We start from the raw sequence: 18,656 nt of genomic DNA, 5'->3' as shown, positions 1-18,656 counted from the left end.
TTATGGTTTTGTTCTCCGTCTCCCCCTCTTAGACTGTGAGCCCACTGTTGGGTAGGGACTGTATGTGTTGCCAGCTTGTACTTCCCAAGCGCTTAGTGCACGTTCTCTGCACACAGCAAGCACTCAATAAATACGATTGATGATGATGATATCTACTCTATTTATTTTATGGTTTTGCTCTCTGCCTCCCCCTTTTAGACTGTGAGCCCACTGTTGGGTAGGGACTGTCTCTTTGTGTTGCCAGCTTGTACTTCCCAAGCGCTTAGTGCACGTGCTCTGCACACAGCAAGCGCTCAATAAATACGATTGATGATGATGATATCTACTCTATTTTATGGTTTTGTTCTCCGTCTCCCCCTCTTAGACTGTGAGCCCACTGTTGGGTAGGGACTGTATGTGTTGCCAGCTTGTACTTCCCAAGCGCTTAGTGCACGTTCTCTGCACACAGCAAGCGCTCAATAAATACGATTGACGGTGATGATATCTACTCTATTTTATGGTTTTGTTCTCCGTCTCCCCCTCTTAGACTGTGAGCCCACTGTTGGGTAGGGACTGTATGTGTTGCCAGCTTGTACTTCCCAAGCGCTTAGTGCACGTTCTCTGCACACAGCAAGCGCTCAATAAATACGATTGATGATGATGATATCTACTCTATTTTATGGTTTTGTTCTCCGTCTCCCCCTCTTAGACTGTGAGCCCACTGTTGGGTAGGGACTGTATGTGTTGCCAGCTTGTACTTCCCAAGCGCTTAGTGCACGTTCTCTGCACACAGCAAGCGCTCAATAAATACGATTGACGATGATGATATCTACTCTATTTTATGGTTTTGTTCTCCGTCTCCCCCTCTTAGACTGTGAGCCCACTGTTGGGTAGGGACTGTATGTGTTGCCAGCTTGTACTTCCCAAGCGCTTAGTGCACGTTCTCTGCACACAGCAAGCGCTCAATAAATACGGCTGATGGTGAGGATGCGGTGGCCGAGCTGGAGTAAGCGCTTAACAAACCCCGCAGTTATTATTATCAGCATTACTTAGGGCAATGCCCCGGCCACATCAGGGCCTCCCTAAGTGCTCCTGATTGATCGCTAGATTGACTGCAAGTCCAAGCCGGCCAAGGGCCGCGGGTAGGGAGGGAGGGAGGGAGGACCAATTGTCCTTGCTCCCGCTACACGGTTCCTGCCTGGCGCTTGGCCCTCGGAGGCTCCCGTCTCGGGCTGCTCCGCTCCGAGGCGGCGGCCGTTTTGCCCTCGAGGAAGCGGAAGGGGAGAGCGGGGTCGAAAAAAGGGGCTGAGCAGCCCCGTTGGCCCAGGTGAGTGCCGGCCTCACCTTTCCCTCCCCTTCCTAATCCCCCTTCTTCTCCCCCTCCCCTTAACCTCAGATGACTCCCCCTCCTCCCTGTCCCGTCTCCCCTTCCCGAGCCACCCGGCTCTTCCCTCCCGCCCCCTCCTTTCCCGTTCTCACCTCTTAAGCCCCCGAGTCGTGCCTCTGCTTCCAACCGTGGGAATTGCCTCCCCACCCTCTTGCCGCCGGCTTTCATTCCCTGAAATCAGCTCCCTTCTCTCGCTTCAGTCTCCCCGTGGCCGCGGGGGAGGTGAGCGATTTGTACTTCCCAAGCGCTCTGCACACAGTGAGCGCTCAATAAATACGATTGATGATGATGATGATGATGATGCTGAGCCTTTTAGGGGGAGAGGGAGCGGTTGATTATCCAGCCAAACAGTCTGATCTAATTCCAATGCGGAACTATCTCATCCTCTGCTTATGGAATAGGGGAACAACTAGATATGGATTCCGTAGACCATCCCATCCTCTGCTTATGGAATAGGGGAACAACTAGATATGGATTCCGTAGACTATCTCATCCTCTGCTTATGGAATAGGGGAACAACTAGATATGGATTCCGTAGACTATCTCATCCTCTGCTTATGGAATAGGGGAACAACTAGATATGGATTCCGTAGACTATATCTCATCCCCTGCTTATGGAATAGGGGAACAACTAGATATGGATTCCGTAGACCATCCCATCCTCTGCTTATGGAATAGGGGAACAACTAGATATGGATTCCGTAGACTATCCCATCCTCTGCTTATGGAATAGGGGAACAACTAGATATGGATTCCGTAGACTATCTCATCCTCCGCTTATGGAATAGGGGAACAACTAGATGTGGATTCCGTAGACTATATCTCATCGTCTGCTTATGGAATAGGGGAACAACTAGATATGGATTCCGCAGACTATATCTCATCCTCTGCTTATGGAATAGGGGAACAACTAGATATGGATTCCGTAGACTATCCCATCCTCTGCTTATGGAATAGGGGAACAACTAGATATGGATTCCGTAGACTAGCTCATCCTCTGCTTATGGAATAGGGGAACAACTAGATATGGATTCCATAGACCATATCTCATCCTCTGCTTATGGAATAGGGGAACAACTAGATATGGATTCCGTAGACTATATCTCATCCTCTGCTTATGGAATAGGGGAACAACTAGATGTGGATTCCATAGACTAGCTCATCCTCTGCTTATGGAATAGGGGAACAACTAGATATGGATTCCGTAGACTATCTCATCCTCCGCTTATGGAATATGGGAACAACTAGATATGGATTCCGTAGACTATCTCATCCTCTGCTTATGGAATAGGGGAACAACTAGATATGGATTCCATAGACTATCTCATCCTCCGCTTATGGAATAGGGGAACAACTAGATATGGATTCCGTAGACTATATCTCATCCTCTGCTTATGGAATAGGGGAACAACTAGATATGGATTCCATAGACTATCTCATCCTCCGCTTATGGAATAGGGGAACAACTAGATATGGATTCCGTAGACTATATCTCATCCTCTGCTTATGGAATAGGGGAACAACTAGATATGGATTCCGTAGACTATCTTATCCTCCGCTTATGGAATAGGGGAACAACTAGATATGGATTCCGTAGACTAGCTCATCCTCTGCTTATGGAATAGAGGAACAACTAGATATGGATTCCGTAGACTAGCTCATCCTCTGCTTATGGAATAGGGGAACAACTAGATATGGATTCCATAGACTATCTCATCTTCTGCTTATGGAATAGGGGAACAACTAGATATGGATTCCGTAGACTATCTCATCCTCTGCTTATGGAATAGGGGAACAACTAGATATGGATTCCATAGACTATCTCATCCTCTGCTTATGGAATAGGGGAACAACTAGATATGGATTCCGTAGACTATCTCATCCTCTGCTTATGGAATAGGGGAACAACCAGATATGGATTCCGTAGACTGTGAGCTTGTTGTTGTTGAGAATGTGTTGTTGTTACTGTACCCTCCAAAGGCTCAGTACAGTGTTTTGCACACAGCAAGCGCCCAATAAATACAACCGAATGAATGGATTCGAGGTTTACCCGGGGCAGAACCCTTCCTCTTGCATCGGTGGGCAGAATCTGTGGTTGGTTATGCATGAAGAATTAGGTAAATTGATGGCCCGGGTGAAAGGGTCCACCGCTTGCAGCAAAACAGACGGAAAATACAGGCAACACTAGTTGCCCACTTATTGCCAACCCTGTAAAAGGTTACTGGATTCAGAGATCGTGCTGTTCCTGTGCACCTTTAGTGGTAGTTGGCCTTTTGAGATCAGAATCGAGATACAGTGGAGAGGCCTCAATCAACCCCTCAACCTCTCGTGAGTCTCTCCAGGGTTGACGATTCTGAAATATGAGGGGAAGAGATGTAGAGGAGAAACTAGGTCACTGCAAGAGGCTTACACGTTATGGTTTAAAACGAGAAATGCCATTTGTAACTAGGTGCTTTGGGAAGCAGCTTGGCCTAGTGGTTAAAGCATGGGCCTGGGAGACAGGACCTGGGTTCTCATCCCAGCCTTGCCAATTGTCTGCTGGATGACCTTGGGTTTAGCTAAGTCCCTTAGCTTCTCTGTGCCTCAGTTACCTCATCTGTAAAATGGGGATTGACTGTGAGCCCCACGTGGGACATGAACTGTGTCCAACCTGACAAACTAGTATCTACCCCAGCACTTAGTACAGTGCCTGGCACATAGTAAGCGCTTAACAAACACTAATAAAACAAAAAGCAAACAAGGTGTCCAGAATGAACTGTATTACATTTGCTATTGAATAGTCTGCTGATTCTACATTTACATCCTGGGGTATCTCTGTTAATTGATAGCTTTTAAAACAAAGGTGATGTAGGGATGTCAACTAGTAGTTGGGACGGTAGAGCCAAAAGTGTTCTTCTAGACTGTGAGCCCACTGTTGGGTAGGGACCGTCTCTATATGTTGCCAACTTGTACTTCCCAAGCGCTTAGTACAGTGCTCTGCACACAGTAAGCGCTCAATAAATACAATTGATTGATTGATAACTTGATCTAACCCTCCTGCCCATGCACTGCATCAAAGAGTTGAAACAATAAAGCCTTTATCTTTGTAGATATGGTGTTGCATACTTTTTGGTTATCTTGTCTTCACCCAGCTCCATAATCCAAATTCAAATGATTCATTCTCCCTTCCTAGAATCTTCTAAAATTTCAACTTTCAACCCGCACATCCAGTCCAAATCCTATAGATTCTACCTTCATGACATCACTGAAATCTGCCCTTTCCTCTCCATCCAAACTGCTACCCCGTTGATCGAAGCATTAATCCTATCTCACCCTTACTGCATCAACCTCTTTGCTGATCTCCAAGCCTACTGTCACTCCACACTCTAGTCCCTACTTCATCTGCTACCCAGATCATTTTTCTAAAAATATATTCAGGCCACTTCTCCCCACTCCTCAAGATCTTCCAGTGATTGCCTATCCACCTCCACGTCCATCAGAGACTCCTTACTAATGACTTTAAAGCACTCAGTCACCTTGCCTCACCTCACTGATTTCCTGCTACAACCTTCCACTCTCACTTCGCTCTTCTAGCACTCGTCCATCTCGTTGCCAACCCCTATTCCATGTCCTGCCTCTGTCCTGGAAATACCTCCCCCTTCACATCTGACAGACCATCACTCTCCCCACCTTCAAAGCCTTAATAAAAACGCATCTGCTCCAAGAGGCCTTCCCTGACTAAGCCCTCATTTCCCCTATTCCCTCTCCCTTCTGCATCACCCATGCACTTGGATTTATACCGTTTATTCACCCCACCATCAGCCCCATAGTTCTTACATACATATCTATAATGAATTTTAATATTTGTACCCCTCTAGACTGAAAACTCCTCTTGGGCAGGGAACTTGTTTACCAGAGCTATTGCATTGTACTCTCTGAAGCCCTTGGCCCTTAGTGTTTATTGATTGATTGGTTGAAGGTGTGAGAATTGATGAGATCCTTGATATATCACTCATCATTGTAGGGTAGATGAGTACATCTGTTGAGCCCTGCTCAGATCATCCTTATGATACGGTAGATGGAGAGTCAAGAGATACCAGGAGAAAAGGCTGCAGTTCAGACCGGAGAGAATACGTGACTTTGAGGCCGCACAGAGTCAGTGGAGGAATGAAGAATGGAGGAGCCCAATTTTCTTGATTTCTAAGGCAGTGATCCATCACTATGTGGCTTCAGTCATTTGTATTTATTGAGTGCTTACAGTTGCCGAGCACTATACCACCATCATTCTCCCTGTTTCACAAGCCCATAACCTTGTCATTCTCAAATCATCTCTCTCATTCAACCCACATATTCAGGCTCTTACGAAGTCCTGTCGGCTCTATCTTCCCAACATATCTAAAATCTGCCCCTTCCTTTCCGTCCAAACTGCTGCCACACTGTTTCAAACATTTTTATCCTGCCTTGACTACTGCCTTTACCTTCTTACGGAGTCCTGTCTTTCCTCTTTCCGTACTTCACTCTGCTGCCTGGATCATTTTTAAAATGATATTTATTATTGTTATAATCATTCTTACTGTTATGATTCTATTTGTTAAGTGCTACTATGTACTGAACACTGTTCTACGCTCTAGGATAGGTACAAGTTTAATTAGCTAGGATACAGTCCCTGGCCCACAGAGGGCTCGCAGTCTAAGCTAGGTGCTCACAGTCTAAACTAGGCGCCTACAACACCAGCCTATTCACTGCATCTTTATCTTGTCTCTCTCACCACTGACCCCTCACCAACATCCTACCTCTGCCCTAGAATGTCCTTCCCCTAGCTAATAAATCACCATTCTTCCCACTTTCAAAGTCCTACCAAAATCACATCTCCACCAAGGGCCTTCCCTGGCGAAGGCGTCAAATCGTCTATTCACCCTCCCTTCTGTGTGGCCTTTGCCCTTGGATCTGTACTCCTTAAGCACTTGATACTTGCCACCCCCATGCCCCACAGCACTTGCGTACATACCAGAGAAGCAGCGTGGCTCAGTGGAAAAAGCACGGGCTTTGGAGTATGGGTTCATGGAGTCATGGGTTCAAATCCCGGCTCCGCCAACTGTCAGCTGTGTGACTTTGCGCAACTCACTTAACTGCTCTGTGCCTCAGTTCCCTCATCTGCAAAATGGGGATTAAAACTGTGAGCCCCCCGTGGGACAACCTGATCGCTTTGTAACCCCCCCAAAGCTTAGAACAGTGCTTTGCACCTAGTAAGTGCTTAACAAATACCATTCTTCTTATTATATCTTTATACTCTCCCATTTCACCTCTCTGCAATTTATCTGCAATGTTTTTCTCCCCACTTTAGACTGTAAGCTCCTTGTGGCAGGGATCGTGTCTACTAACTCACGGTGTTCTCTCCCAAGCACTGAGTATGGTGCTCTGCACACAGTAATCACTCGAGAAATACCATTGATTGACTGGATGAGTACCGATGCTAGGTAGCATTAGGCGTAGATGGGTGTTGATAATGATAATAATAACGTTGGCATTTGTTAAATGCTTACTATGTGCGAAGCACTGTCCTAAGCGCTGAGCACTGTAAGATAAGCATAGATGGATGGATATTCTCATCAAGAATATTTATCCCATTTCTTAGATACTAAAAAATAACTTTCGGATTTCTTAAATCCAGCCATCCAAATGCCTAACCTTCTGATAGGTTTGAAGTGTTTAAAACGTTAGCCCTGTTTGAGCTTGAGAATTGTTGATAAGGTAGGAAATATATACAATTCATTACCAGAGTAAATTTCCCAGTGGAAAATCTGAGTAGATCTACAGTTGGTTATTAGTAGAAAAGACAGAAATGTTAGAAGGTATAACCTTAACCACCAGGGTGGATGAAGGATCGCACATTCAGTCTCCAATCATCCTTGGTTCCATCGTCGAAGACAGAGCATGAGTTGGATAAGCAGTTGGTTCAACTCAGTATGACGTTTCATTAAAAGGTATGAAACAATGAGAGTAGTAGATGTTTCACAGCCTACGTGTCATTGATTTTGCTTACCAGAATTAAATGAACTATTTCACTGTCAGGCAAGTAATGTGCTGAAATTGGTATTGAAAATGGATTCTAAAAGAAAATTATTAGTCTGTAGTATCTATTGAGGACCTGCTGCATACAGAGCCCCGTACTCTGTGCTTGGGAGAGTATGGTGGAATTATTAAACTTGATCTCTACCCTCAAGGATCTTACAGTCCAGCAGGTGAGACAGACACTAAGCTCAGTTACAACTAAAAGGAACTAATAGAGTATAATTCCATGGAGATGCAGGTAGAGAGGTAGGGGTATATGAATATCCACAGTTACATAGATTGTGTGGAAGTGCTGAAGTAGTAGTAGGAGAAATATACTGTGGGGAGATTAGAAATTAATTGGGGAAAACCCCCTTGAGATGATTTGATTTTGGTAGGGCTTTGAAGATAGGGAGAGGAGTAGTCTGCAAAATCTGAAAGGGAAGGGAGTGCCAGACAATGTGGGGAGGGTTTGACAGAAGAGATGAGAATGTGGTACAGTGGAGTAGATGTACTTGAATGAAGTGTGGGATCTGGGATGTAATGAGAGAAGAGCCTGGACTTAGAGAGAGCAAGAGCACTCTCCCTTTAAACCAAATGGCAGGAATTTCTGCTTGAAGTGACAAGGATCGGTCAAGCATTGGAAGATTTTGAAGAGTGGGGAGTGGTGTTCAGAATGCTGCTTTATAAAAATGATCCAGGCAACAGAGTGAAGTACTGGAGACAGGAAGATTAGCAAGTAGGCTGATGCAGAAATTGTCTGCAAAAATTCTCATTTCCCCTTTCCATTCTTTACCCTTCTCAGAAGTGATGATGAATTGGATGGAAATGGATTTCAATAATCTGAATAATAGGAGTGCTGTGGTTCCTATTGCTAAATTGAATCCAATTTTTTACTTGCCTTACAGCCTGGTTTCTTTTAGGGTTGGCTTAAAATCTGACAGTCCCTGTTTCTGTGACTCTCTTTTCCTCTGCATGGCTAATTTCCAGTGGCAGTGGTATTTGACATATTTTATGGTTTTTAGTGTAGAAGCAGCAGCCTGGTAACAAATTAGAGACCTTGTTCCCTCTAGAGTTTTAGTGTAAACATAGGCCCATGGAAACAGAAATATTTTTCAGTACCGAGATGAACGTGGTCTGAATTCCTGGTGGATTTAACAGAGAAAGCAAAGCAAAAGCCATTGCTATATTGCCCATAACAGGATCACTCTAGAAATCAAGGGATGGACCTTCATTTTGTTCTTTTCAGGGATGCAAAAATAGCATTCTCAGCACCACTGAATGTAAAACACCTAATTTTCAGAGAATAATATTAAGGGTGCACTGATGCCATGCATTAAGTAACACATATTAAAACCTGGAGGAAAATATAGGAAAATATTTAAAGCATAGAGAAACCCATAGGAGGAAAGGGAGGAATGTCAAGAAGCAGTCTCGATTCTCTCCAGAATATTCACAGGGCAAAAGTAAAGTACAGCAGATTCAGATTCCCAACTGCCATGGAAATAAGTGGATGGAACTTAGGGGGCCAAGGTGTAGCCTATGTTTACTCTTGCCTGAGCATAGGAATTTTCAAGACTGCATATGTTTAGGATTTCCTGGAATGGTGGTACACTAGGCAAAATGCATTTGATTCATTCCCGCCTTGTGTCCCCTCCACCTTTCCATACATACACATTTTTTCTTCTTTCTGACCCCAAAGAGAGTATATAGTAGAAGAATCAGAATTTCTTGTACTCCTAGACCTCATTCCCCTACCAGAAAGCAAAAAAGCCCCCTCTATTTTACCAGATCACTTTTGAATCTTGCTCTCCTGCCCCTTCCTTCCTCCCCCCTCCCCCCCACCAATAACCCAACGGTTCTGCCGTTTACTAGCCTCCTTCCTCCTTTTCTTGTGGGTGGAAATTACTGGAGGTGGAGATGGCCTGAAGGTTGGGGTAAGTTCATTCTCTGCTTCTCCAGTTTCATTTTCAGTGCCCTGCAAAAGTGCACGGGTAGAACGACTTTTTCTGTAAGATCCCTTTGCCCTATTTATGAAATATTATTTCAGATTTGATTGATCTGCCCTTTCTGTGTACACCAAATTCACTTTTAAGTTCACTTTACCATTCTATTACAGTGGAAAAAAAGATTAAACAAAAGTGGAACCCTGTCTTTCAAATGCTGCATACACAGTCGTGGCTTCCTTGGGCCACCCTTTTAGCTTTCACTTCCCCTTTCCCACCATTTCTCTTTCTGTGCTCTGCTTATTTGCTTTATATCAGCCACTCCCTTTCCTCACTTTACAGACCTAAAAAGACTAACATCCTCCCTGTACCAGAAGTCTGGAACCTCGGGGTCACCCTTGACTCTTCATGCCAGAGTTCAGCGTGGCCCGGTGGAAAGGGCATAGGAGTCAGGAGACCTGGGTTCCAGTCCCAGCTGTACCATTTAATCTTAAGAAGAATTATGGTCATTTGTTATGTGCTTACTATGTGTCAAGCACTGTTCTGAGTGCTGGGGTGGAAGCAAATTTACCAGGTGACACAGTCCCTACCCCATGTGGGGCTCCCAGTCTAAGCAGGATGGAGAACATATATAATCAATTGTATAAAATTGGCATTTTACAGTTGAGGAAACAGGCACAGCGAAATTAAGTGATTTACCCAAGGCCACACAGCAGGCAGGTGGCAGAACTGGAATTAAAACCCAGGTCATCAAGCTCCCAGACCCATGCTCTTTCCACTAGGCCACTTGCCTGCTCTGTGACCTTTGACAAGTCACTTCTCTACCTCACTTTACTCACCTATAAAATGGGGATTAAATACCTGCTCTCCTACCTAATTAGTCCATGAGCCCCATATGGAGCAGAAACCATGACTGATCTGATCATCTTGGGTCGACCCCATCTTTTAGTAGTGTGCTCGGTACATTATATCCATCATTTATTTATGTATATTAATGTCTGTCTCTCCCTCTAGACTGTGAGCAGGGACTCTCTTATATTGTACTCTCCCAAGTGCTTTGTACAGTGCTCTGCACATAATAAGCCCTCAGTCAATACGATTAAGAATGAGGGCTTAACAAATGCTATCATTATTATTATTATTAAGTGTTATTCATTCAGTCATATTTATTGAGCTCTTACTGTGTGCAGAGCACTGTACTAAGCGCTTAGAAAGTACAACTCGGCAACAGATAGAGACAATCCCTACCCAACAATGGGCTTACAGTCTAGAAGACTCACATTCCCACATTGTGTCCCACCAAATTTTGCCAATTCTTCCTGCATGGCATGTCTCCTGGAGCCACCCCTTCCGCTCCACCCAAATTGATACCCAAGCTTTGGTCTTCCCGAAGAATCGTTTGGCCCACTCCCCTTCTTTCCTCAAAATCCTCCACTGGATTTCTCCATCTCCTCCTCCTTGGGTCTTGTGTGACATCTTCCCAAGCCAGCGTTCTAGTTGCACTTTGCTCTTTACCCTTCCCACTTCGTCCCTTGTTCACACTGCTCCTGGCTTGGAATTTTTTCTCTCCCAACATCGGACAAACCACAGCCTCTTCCCCGAACGCAGTCCCTCTGAAAATCCCACCTCCTCCAACAAATTTTCCCTGATTCATTTCCCAGCGTTCTGAGCCATATCATCCTTTGAATCATTTGTAGCATATATGACTTCATTTATACCCTCCTTAGCAGTCCCATATAAGCTCCATAACCAGCTTTCCTGTTTCCAAATGATTACTTCTTTAGACACTACTTTAAAAATAACCAATTTCTACCAAACCAACCACACCTACATTTTCATGTAAAACTCAAACGAAATGAATATTTCTGTCTAAAGGATGAACACTGTAAAAAATTGCATTAAGACATAAAGTAAATCAATCGATGGCATTTATTAAGTGATTGCTGTATGCAAAGCATTGTATTTAGGACTTGGGAGTGGACTGTATACAGAGTTGTTGCAACCTCAGTGCTCAGATTAGAGTGAATGAAAATTAGAGTGAATAAAGTTAGGAATTAGGAAAACGTCTGTACAGATGGGTCTTTAGTCTATTAGTGTTCATTCACCCACAGTGGCTGAGATGGAAAAGAGTGGCTAGATGAGTGGGCCAGAGTGGGTGAAGAATAGAAGAATGTGGAGGTGGAGGTGGATGGGTTTAAGAGGGAATGGTTGGTAGAGAGCATGGGTATGCTATCAGTGAAGAGATCACGTTATGTTCATACGGTACAAAGCTGAATTATTTTGGAACTGAGGCCTTAGCAATATTCACGTGTTTGGCTGTATATTAGAACATTTTGCTGTGTAAAATGTAATTGTATTGGCATTCTTTCTGGAGAAAGGTAGAGAGCTAGTTGGCTTACTGTAGAGAAGAGTTTCTTATGGCATTATAGTGTGCTAAACCAGATTTTCCACAACCTGAAGGCAGTGGTGTGGCCACAGGGCAACAAATAAGACTTAAAATTAAGTTAAAAAGTTGGGTTTATATCAAAACACAGATCAGTGTATAGCAGGAATTTATGACTGTAAACATATGATGTTGGAGAGGAAAAACCTTAAGCGGTAGCTATTTTACTTGGGGAAGAACTATGTAGTCAATTAATGGTATTTACTGAGCATAGTAAATTAAGTCCTTGGAAGAGTAAAGTATAACAGATTTGGTAGACATGTTATGATCTTACAGTCTAGAGTGGGAGACACATTATTATAAATAAATATATTTATTATTTATAAATAAATATAGCAAGGTGACTGAGTGCTTTAAAGCCTACCGTAAGGAGTTTCTGTTGGATGTGGCGGTGGTTGGCCAGCCACTGGAGGTTTGAAGAGAGGGGAGATGTGAACTGAACAGTTTTTTTAGAAAAATGATCCGGGTGGCAGACTGAAGTAGGGACTGGAGTGGGGAGAGACTGAAGGCAGGGAGGTCAACAAGGAGCTGATGCAGTCTAGGTTGGTTAGGATAAATCCTTGGAGTGTTGTAGTAGTTTGGATGGCGAGGAAAAGGCAGATTTTAGTGATGTTGTGAAGATAGAACCGACAGAATTTGGTGACCAAGTGAATATGTGCGTTATGTGAAAGAGATGAATCAAGGACAGTGACAAGGTTATGGGCCTGTGAGATAGGGAGGATAGTGGTGTTGTGTACTGTGATGGGAAAAACGGGAGGACAGGGTTTTGGTAGGAAAATAGAGTTCTGTTATCTGAAGGTTTGATAATATTAGCTACTGCTGTGTATGTATTCTTGATATTAGCTAAGTCTTTGTTTTACTCAGTGGATTAACATTATCCATTTAAGAAGGATGTAGATTCATAAAGACAGGGACATTTATTTTTCTTAAAAATTCAAATTTTAACCTAGGATAAAATCTAAAATCTTGTTCCGCTCATACTGACCCCCTGCTGCTTGTTTCTGTGCTTTCATAATCCAGTGTTTTTCACCTCACGATTTATCATCATAGCTGTTTTGATAATGCACACTGTGGATTTATTGCCTTGCTAATTGAAATGGCAAGAAGAGACTGATTTTCAAAGCTAGAGAGTCTATATAAACTTAGCAGGCAAATCATTTAGAGAAAACAAGGACCATTTCTTTATTCACATAGGAGAGAGGCTGCATCCTCTCCCCTCCTCTCCCTTCTCCCCCTCACTGGGATACCCATTAGTCCCTCCTTCTCCGGCCAGGAGAGTCAGGAGGAAACGACAGCAACCCAAAACTAGTCCCCTTCCTCTGGACTGTACGAACCTGCCCACATGAGGGAGAGGCCACTCCATCCCACCCCTCAGTGGGACTCCCACAATGTCGTAGTGGACAGTGGATAGTACTCTATATAGTGACATAGTGGGAGTCAGAGAGTCATGGGTTCTAATCCTGGATCTTCCACTTGCCTGCCATGTGACCTTGGGCAATTCACTCAACTTCTCGGTGCCTCAGTTGCCTCATCTGTAAAATGGGGATTTAGACTGTGACCTCATCCGGGACAGGAACAGTGTTCAACCCGATTTACTTGTATCCACCCCAGTACTTAGTACGGTGCCATAATAATAATTATAATAATAATAATAGTAATAATGGCATTTGTTAACCGCTTACTATGTTGCAAAGCACAAACCCGCTTAACAAATACCACAATTATTATTCCCTCCTCCATCCGGGGGGGTGAATAGGCAGTGGCAACATCAGGCCGCCTCAACTTTCAGAGCGTTGGGCAGACTGTGGCTATTGTTACTGTAACTGTGGCCGTGGCTGTGATTTGGACTCTGAGCCATGAAGAGCCATTCATTCATTCAGTAATAGTTATTGAGTGCTTACTGTGTGCAAAGCTCTTGGGAGCATACAATATAACAATAAACAGATACATTCCCTGCCCACAGAAACTCTGTTCATCACAAGGTCTTAGACTTCTTGTCATATTCCTCCTCAACTACTGCATCATTTACTTTCTGTTTCCCCCAACTCCACACTCCACTTTTTGGATCATTTATCTAAAAAAATCATTCTATATATATCTCTCCACTCCTCTAGAACCTACAATGGTTGTCCATTCACCTCCACATCGAACAGACACCCCTTCCCTCGGCTTTAAATAACTCATTCAGCTTGCCTCCTCATAGTTTATCTTGCTGATTTCTTAATACAGTCCAGCCCACATGCTTCACTCTTCCAACACCAACGTACTTATTTTGTTTCGATCTCATCTCTCTTGCTGTAGACCTGTTGCTCACATCTTCTGTGCTGCCTGGAACTGTCTCCCCTTCATATCCAACAGACCACCACTCTTATCTTCTTCAAAACCCTACTAAATTCAAATCTCAACCAAGAAGCTTTCCCTAACAGCTCATTTTCCCACCTTATTCACCCTCCCTTCTGTGTTATCCATGCATTTGGGTCTGTACCATTATACACTTCGATACTCATCCAACCCCAGGTTGAACAGGGCTGGACCTAGTATATAACCCTATATGGTCCCTCTAGTCTGTAAATTTCCTTTCTTTTCATGGTATTTATTAAGCCCTCGCTATGTGCCAGGCACCATATTCAGTGCTGGATAATACAGGATAATCAATCAATCAATCGTATTTATTGAGCGCTTACTGTGCGCAGAGCACTGTACTAATCAATCAATCAATCAATCGTATTTATTGAGCGCATACTATGTGCAGAGCACTGTACTAAGCACTTGGGAAGTACAAATTGGCAACACATAGAGACAGTCCCTACCCAACAGTGGGCTCACAGTCTAAAAGGGGGAGACAGAGAACAGAACCAAACATACCAACAAAATAAAATAAATAGGATAGAAATGTACAAGTAAAATAAATAAATAAATAAATAGAGTAATAAATATGTACAACCATAGCTCACTGTCTAAAAGGGGGAGACAGAGAACAAAACCAAACATACAATCAGAATAAAATAAGTAGAATAGATATGTACAAGTAAAATAAATAGAGTAATAAATATGTACAAACATATATACATATATACAGGTGCTGTGGGGAAGGGAAGGAGGTAAGATGGGGGGGATAGAGAGGGGGACGAGGGTTGGACACAGTCCCTGCCCCACATAGGGCTTCCAGTCTTAATCCCCATTTTACAGATGAGGTAACTGAGGTACAGAGCAGACAAGTGGTGGAGTCAGGATTAGAACCCAGGTCCTCTGATTCCCAGGCCTTCACTCTTTCCAGTAGGCCGCACTGCTTCCTTGTGGGCAGGGATCATGTCGCCCTTCTGTATTGTATTGTACTCTCCCAAGTGCTTAGCATACTGCTCTTCCCACAGTAAGCACTCCATAATTGCTAATGATTGATTGGTTGTATGTAGTAATAATAATAATAATAATGGCATTTATTAAGCACTTACTATGTGCAATGCACTGTTCTAAGCACTGGGGAGGTTACAGGGTGATCAGGTTGTCCCCCGGGGGGCTCACAGTCTTCATCCCCATTTTACAGATGAGGTAAGTGAGGCACAGAGAAGTTAAGTGACTTGCCCAAGGTCACACAGCTCAGTCATACCCCTCTCCTAGTGTTGTTGATGATTTTTGTATTTTAAATACTCCTTTGTAATTCATTTATCTCTCCTCTATTTCTTTCCTTTCCCACCTAAAAAGCGAGCCCCGTATGAGACCATATTTGAATTGTTCAGTTTGTATTCACCCCAGTGACTACACAGTGAATGCATAGTGTTTGGCCCAATACTAAGTGCTTAATCACACCTAAACTAGATAATATCATCATTAGGAATACTTACGCACACATGAGAAGCTTAGGAGAGCAAAAATCAATCAGTCATATTTACTGAGCATCAACTGTGGGTAGAACCCTCTTCCGCACACTTGGGCAATTACAGTAGTTAGTAGACATGATCCCTGTCCTCAAGGAGTTTACAATCTAGCAGGGGAGACAGACATGACCTCATTCCAACTGGTGGACTCTCAAAGGGGACTGTAGCCAAATATGCCAGTGTCTCTATCCCCATCCCTTGAGAGCAGGGAGCATGTCTACTACTTCTGTTATACTCTTCCAACTGCTTGTATATATCATTGTCTCTTCCATGTGTACCTGTTACCCCTTCCCTTTCCCTCCCTTATTCTCAGATTTTGAGCCCCTTCAGCGACTGGAACCATGTCTAATTTTCGCGAGTGTATTTTTTTTTTCCCAGCGCTTGTACTCAGCACAATGTAAGTATTTAATATGCACTAGTACTGCTACTACAACTACTGCTTTTACCTGTGAAAGCAGTGAGTCCAGTGGAATTTAGTTCCAATCCTACCATTCCCACAAATATAGTTTTGGGGTTGTCATTTCGTAGTTTCTAATTTTGTGCAAGTCTTTTGTGAATGTAAGACAATTGTTAATCCTTTACATTAATAGATCTTCATGGAGATATATTACTGAAGACATAAACATTTGGTAATCTGTAAGTAAAGAATGAAGCAAGAGAAGTACTTGGAGCAGTAGTGTCATAAGTGGACTTTGCGATTGATAAATTTGTAAGTAAGATGCTTATCCCTTTTAATGAATTGCTTTTCTACTCTATTCAGAATAGTCTTTCATTATTTCACTGTTTCAATAGTCTGTATTTTTTTTTACCTTAAGCTGTAAATTTAAATGCTTATTTCAGAAGAAATCTGTGGAACAGAAAGCTCACTTTTATTTTAAGTTATGGGCAGAGACGCCTATCTATACCAAAAGAATCCACAAAAAATAATTATTAACTTGCATAAATATATATTTGAGCTTTAAATATGGTTAGATTCACATATGAGACAATACCACCCAGGACTTTGCATATGAAGCTTTTGTCATGTATTTACAGAGAATTTTTCATCATAGCTCAAAACTCCTCAAAGACAACAGTCATCACAAACAGAGCATGCTGTGTAGATGTAAAATTGTACAGATGAATCCATCCAGGAGATAGACCCGAAATATAGAATGGATGGGCTTAAACTCACCATTTTGAGTCTCAGGTTATGAAGTATTTCAGGTTTCAAAGCTTTGCTTCCATTTTACAATTGACAATATAGAGAATAAGTCCACAAAGTCATTGATAGGGTGGTGCTTCAGTGGACCATCTCTTCACTTTTTTTTTGAGATTTCTGCCAAAGGAGATTTAAAATTCGAAGTTATGAAAGCAAGGTCTGTGGTGTACTTACAATAGGATAGAGTTCACGTTACCATATCCCACTTGGTTTGTCTCCACTCATTACTAGATCTGTCCTCATTTTTCATTCAGGTAAATTTGTTGAAGCTCCCATTTGAGCATGATACTGCCACTTTCTAGCCTTCTCATAGGCAACTATAAGCCTCTAATGCCAATCTTCCAACACCCAACTTGCCAAACCTTCTTTCAAGAAATTCACAAAATCCCCATCTCCTTCACCAAGCTTTCACTGACTAAATAGGAAATTTCTCCTGACTTCATCTGCAGAGATTTATATCTTATATCTTTAAGATTTAAGCGAATCATTTTCCCTTTCCCTCACCATTCTGCATCATGAGTACATCATTCATTCTTTCTCTCATGCATTCATTTGATTTATGTTTTTGTTAAATGCTTGCCCACATCTCTGGATGTTCTTAGAAACATTACTGTCCATTATAGATTGTATATTTGTAGAGAACAGGGATTATGTCAGTTTCTAATACAGAGCCCTATGCACATAGGCATTTTTTTCATGGTATTTGTTATCTACTTACTATGTGCCAAACACTGTTCCAAACACCAGGGTAGATATAAATGAATTAGGTGGGGCATAGTCCCTGTCCCACATGGGCCTCACAGTGTAAGCATTATCAGGTATTTAGTACATACTTTTAATGCTGCCTTCATCTTCTTTATGACTCAAATCTAGATGATGTTTGCTATTGTTTTAGGTTGATTTGGTGAAATTCCAACTAATTTATTTGGGCTTCTTTGTTGCAGAATTTTTGCCAAACTTTCCATAAACTATTGGCTTCTGTATTCTCTTTAAACAGAGTATCTTTCCACAGTAGTTTGATCCCTTTTCTTATGGCATCCACTGTGACAAAATGTTCTATTACATAAAAAAGGAAAGGATTTAGGCCTTTAGAGAAATTCAAGTTGAAATTTATATTTACTCTGCAAGGTCCTACTGTATAAGTTAGGTAGACTGAGCTATAATTTTTTTTCTTCATTCTGTGCTGTAGTAATTTGTATCTTTGCGAAGTGAGTCATTGTGCTGAAGTATACTTATGTTCCCCGATAGCAATCCTCAGAAATGTTGAAATGCCAGTATGTCCACCAGTTAAATCAAAGTTGTGAGCTCACCTCTTAATTTACAGATTAGCATGTTGGAATTTACAACAGCCAATGAAAGTATTTTACAAATGCTACTGTTGCCTTGGTTGTGCAATCCCAAAGAGCAGCATTGTGTTAAATTCTGGATGTGTAATAGTTTCTATTTAGGCCACACCTAGTAGATATTAACCGAGTGGCGAGACCTTGCCTTCTGCTTGTTATGAATTTCCTACTCTGATCGGATTTGGAGCTGTTGGAAGATAGCTCCTTCCTCTCAAACTCTTTCAAATGCTCTAGTGAGGATTGTGCTGTTCTAGCTACGCCTTATCAGGTACATCTTTGGTCTTTTATATGGCTGTCCAAAATAGATTGATTTGTCTTTTCAGATATCCTCTTCTCCTTTCTCTGTCTCAATTTTCTTATTTCTGTTTTGTGTAAATCCAGGAAAAATCAGCAGAGATTAGCCGTATTATTCCTCTAGAGGCTGTTCATCTTAATGAGAAGGAACATTGTTT

At 42.5% G+C, this 18,656-nt stretch overlaps 1 protein-coding gene across 1 annotated transcript in view; it reads left to right on the top strand.

Moving 5' to 3' along the window:
- Nucleotides 1–1,228: 1,228 nt before the first annotated feature.
- Nucleotides 1,229–18,656, top strand: part of ZDHHC21 (zinc finger DHHC-type palmitoyltransferase 21) — a 76,738-nt gene continuing 59,310 nt past the window's right edge. Inside the window, exons 1-2 of the mRNA XM_038769595.1 lie at nt 1,229–1,306; nt 16,251–16,369. The gene's annotated coding sequence lies outside the window, so the exon portion shown is untranslated. The remainder of the gene's footprint in view (nt 1,307–16,250; nt 16,370–18,656) is intronic.

Source organism: Tachyglossus aculeatus, chromosome X4, assembly GCF_015852505.1.
Source record: "Tachyglossus aculeatus isolate mTacAcu1 chromosome X4, mTacAcu1.pri, whole genome shotgun sequence".
Lineage (NCBI taxonomy): Eukaryota > Metazoa > Chordata > Mammalia > Monotremata > Tachyglossidae > Tachyglossus > Tachyglossus aculeatus.
Note: the sequence above shows the minus strand (reverse complement) of the source record. Positions and strands in the feature narration are given on the sequence as shown.